A 4,685-nucleotide genomic window follows, 5' to 3' on the forward strand; every position below is an offset into this window, starting at 1 on the left:
GCGGGATAGACATTAGTACGTCAACAATTTCGCATCTGCTTCTGGAAAGAATGAAGGGATATTAGGTAAGATGATTATCTACTCCTTACAAGTAGTCAATTCGGCATTGTGTTGTTTATTTTGAGACAACACACAATAAAACGTCTAATTCAAAATTGCTCAACACCAACGAGAAAAGAATACTACCTATATATTTTTTTTAATGTGCCAGACAACCATACAATTGCCTGGTATCAAACTAAGAAATTTTTTGTACTATGAGTACCGGAGCAAAGGAATTCACTCTGGGGCACTTCCCAGAACAACCAGACCAGAGCCAATTTAAAAAGTTCATTTCCGACTAAGTCTTACCGGGAATCATACCCGGGACCTCTTCATCCAGCGCCTACAGTTTAAACCGTTGGGCCATCGAGGTCGTCAAAATGTTAAACGTATTAAAAACTAGTATTGTAAGAAACTTACATCATAAAGCCATCAAAATATAAAGTGCTCACATACTTACGTTGAAAGTTATGAACATGATTCTCGTATCCCATTGACTTACAATTATATGGACGTCGGGTCCGCGCTAAAAAGTGTCCGAACTTATAGGGCGTTTAAATCGTATACAGAGCGCCATTCAGGCTCTAGTCTTCGTTTGTTCGACTGACAGCAAAGCAAGCAAAATTAGACAGTACTGCGATGACATTACAATTTAAATTCAACGTTTTAGCTTTTTCATATTCCTTGAAATGTCACTACGTTTAAATAGGTTGACTTGGGACATTTTTTTCGTGGTTTTTGTATTAGACCCGTCGTCCATTTATTTGTAAGTCAATGTCGTATCCATTAATACAAGTACTAGGATAAAAAGACATCGGCGAAGCACTAGCGCAGACTTGACGGCGCGTGCGGCTATGGGGAAATGCTTTGAATTTCGCTACGGACATTGTGGACTGCGTAATGTGGTGCATTCCACACGAGAAAGAATGTTTACGGTTGCACAAAAAAGGTAAAGACGTAACGTCGAATTTGCCATTTCCTCCCCTAAACAAAGTGTTATCATGTCCCACTTATACAATTCAACGGAATATGTTTCAAAGGTAATTGTATAAAGTGGTCGCATACCGTACAACGAACAATTTTATGGCTGCACAAAAAGCATTTAAATTATTGTTTCCGCCCTAAGTGCTGTTTCTTTGCATGTTTATAATCCAGCTGAATGTGAGGCAGAGGTTACAATATAACAATGTGCAGTATATTTTTTACATATTTGTAATAAACAACCATTACTTAAAAGTTTCTATATTTTTAAGCATAACTAGGCATGAACAATGCTTTTTAGTAAAGCTAAACCTACAATTAGCAATGTCAATCACTATAATTGTTCTTTTGTTTTAATTTTGCACAATATATTACAAAAAATAGCCGCAATAAAATATTTAAAAAAACTTTTTTTTTTCTCAAATGTAACCATTATCACGACACAGAAAAAACCAATGTTCAATTTTTAAAATTCGAAGATCTTTATAAGAACAGCAATTTCTGTTTCTGCTCGGCGATCGCTTCGAATCCATTAATTAATATCGCAGAAATTAATTGGCCAAGTTCACGTGGTGCAGATACCGTGACCGCCGCCGCTTTTTGTTATTAACAAAAGAAAAATGCGGAAAAACGTTCGGGTTATTTGCCTGAGAAAACAGCGTATCGTTGTATTTGTAGTTTGAACTGAGAATTTTTATTGGATCTCTTGATTGCGTTCTTAAGTTTTCTGTTAATTAACTAGTTACCGTAATTTCAGACGCTATGGACATTATATATAATCTTTTCTCAGCAAGATTGATGTAATACATACAAACTTGTTTTTGTACAATGACTTTTTATTCTGTATGACGACAAAAGAACATTCGTATTTTGTGACGATACCAAGTGGCGGGACGAAGAAGTCAGTCAATTGGTGGTAAGCAACACGCCTGTCCACAACAGTTGCTAATCAGAGCTTTAAATCACAAAGATCTGAGAGGCACAACCACTGCGCCCTTCACCATGAGCCATAAGTTGACAAATCCCATACAACAACTGGTTTATATTGTACTTGCTTGAATATTGTCAGACAAAATTTATCAACAAGTTACAAAGTTCAATTTTATAAAGTTATAGGCAAAATTAGTCGAACAAAAGTGCCAAATGAGTGTAATGAGATAAAGTACAGCCAGAGAGAGCAATTGAGGATCTCAATGTTGATTGATTGACGTGATTGGAGAAGTTAGGTACCTACCGCGCAGGGCAGACGCTGCGTGTGGTATCCTTCCATACTATTAGGTTCTTTTGACTATTACACTGCTACTTCACAGTGAGAATAGCTGTGCTCTAGTCTGCGTAGATCATATGGAAGAGTAGAATTTTTAAATGGAAAAACCTGAACCCGGACAAATCCTCTTGTTCGTTAAACAAATGTATGTTGCGGTATCAATTTGACAAGGTTTTGATAAAACTCGATAGCATTCTAAGATACCGTTTTAATGCGGTGGATTAATACCATCTACGACGTCATGACGAGTGCGAGCAATCATTCAATCATTCTATTGCTGACGCCGGATTAGCTCATTATCCAATAACAGCGGCGCCCGGCGCCTTCCATGTCGGTACTCAGTACTTTACCGGTATTATCGTAACGAAACATGGGTTTTATCACACTTGTTCGTAAGGAGGTAAGTAGTGGAATCTTTTATTAATTTACAAAAAACTAATATAAATACAGTCCGTTTTAGTGATTTCATTTATAATTTTTAAAAACATACTAATAAATACCGTTAACTTAAACTTAACAATGTTATTAGTCTACTCATAATTTACAAACTTGAATCTCATAAGTATTAAAACTTTTTGCTTTAACTTTACATATGAATAACTAAAAAACTTAATTTTATTTATTATTTTAATTTTTTATTAAATTGATATTCAATTCTTTTTTGTGAAATTACTAGTTTGTTATAATTATTAATACAAATATCGAACACTCAGAAAAAATTCCTTCAATACGGCCGGATTCGAACCGACGTCTTCTGGCTTACCGTGCCAGACGCTATACCAACTAAGCCACGGAACGAACCAGCGGACCTCACGAATTTTTCTATGTGCTTGCGTCGTGTCTTTGTATTTGGTTTTTCAACGACTTTTTAGTCGTAGCGCCATCTACGAGAAATCTATGAAAGATTTATAACCCAGTTAGTACCTTTACAGCTACCAGTCCTGGCGAGATATGTCGCTATTCACTGTATTTTAAATTTTTATTGAATTGACATTCAATTCTTTTTTGTGAAAATACTCCACTAGTTTGTTATAACTATTAATACAAAGATCGACGGAACGAACCAACGGACCTCACGAATTTTTCTATGTGCTTGCGTCGTGTCTTTGTCTTTGGTTTTTTAAGTTACAATTTTTTTATAAGAATACTATATCATAGTTGTTTAAACTTAGATAAGTAATGAATGGATTCTAATCAGTTTTGGAATCTTTTCTCTCTTTCGCCAAGGCATTTTTAACATCAATACTTTTGAAGAACTAAATACTAGTCTGCAACGTGTAGGTATATGTATATATTCATTGGTAAGTATAAGTTTATTTAGATATAATTATATATATTATGTATGTAGGTAGGTATATACTATATATGTAGGATACTATACCATTATTTATTATTTAATAAAATATAATGTAAGTTTTGTTTCTTTGTACAATTCAAATTTCGCTATTGGCATGCTATATAGGTATCCCGCTCTGACAAGCTTTCCTCTATCTGAAAGGTTGTCTTTAACAGATTTCTTAGCGATAAGGCCGCCTTTTCCCGCATTTGTTTTGAGCTGTTTATGTACTGTTTTTGTTCTTGTGCGCGAACAATACTGTCGTCCACTAACTAAAATGCGGCTAAGTGACAAATAGTGAAATATCCGTTTTAAATGTAAAAAAAATCACTTAGTCTGGTTTTAGTTAACGAACGGTAGAATAAAGTGTATATCTATCTATGTATCTAAATGCTTCTGAACAAAATACTTAAGTGTTATTACGCAATCATAATAGGAAGTGCGCAAGCTCCCGCGAAGGATGTCGGCGATTTGCTTATCAACAACGATATCTAGTACATTACTAGTCTTTGCTTATCAAGAAATACTTAATATATGCCTCCCTTGAGCTACCATTTGTCACGTATATTAGTCAACAACAACACACACTAGCATGTTTAGCGGAACAAGAAAAATTAAAATATAAAATAGTACGTAACGTTTATATTTAGATAAAAATAATTAGATGTAAGTAGAAGTTAAAGATGTTAACCGCCTTTTTTAACCTTTATTGAAAAAACTTCTTTTTTTTTAGATATTGTAACTAAGCAAAAATGGACAAAAAAACACTGATTTATCAAAGTTTAATAAAAATACGTAATAATAATAATAATTTAATAATAAGCATATGTCTCAGGGCGACAGGCGCAGTGGCAGTGTCCCTCAAATCTTTGCAATTCAAATTTTTCAATTTTGAGAGGCTACTGTTAAGGACAGGCCTATCGCTTACCACCAAGCGCAAGACTTTTTCGTCTCGTCACTTGGTATGAAGAAAAAAATATTTTTCAATTTAAAAATAAAAATTAACTTTGCGTAATTTACAAGGAAAATCACACGACAGCTTGTATTTGTAGGAAATTG

Source organism: Hyposmocoma kahamanoa, unplaced genomic scaffold (assembly GCF_003589595.1).
Source record: "Hyposmocoma kahamanoa isolate Upper Pololo Valley unplaced genomic scaffold, ASM358959v1 232, whole genome shotgun sequence".
In the NCBI taxonomy this organism is placed as follows: domain Eukaryota; kingdom Metazoa; phylum Arthropoda; class Insecta; order Lepidoptera; family Cosmopterigidae; genus Hyposmocoma; species Hyposmocoma kahamanoa.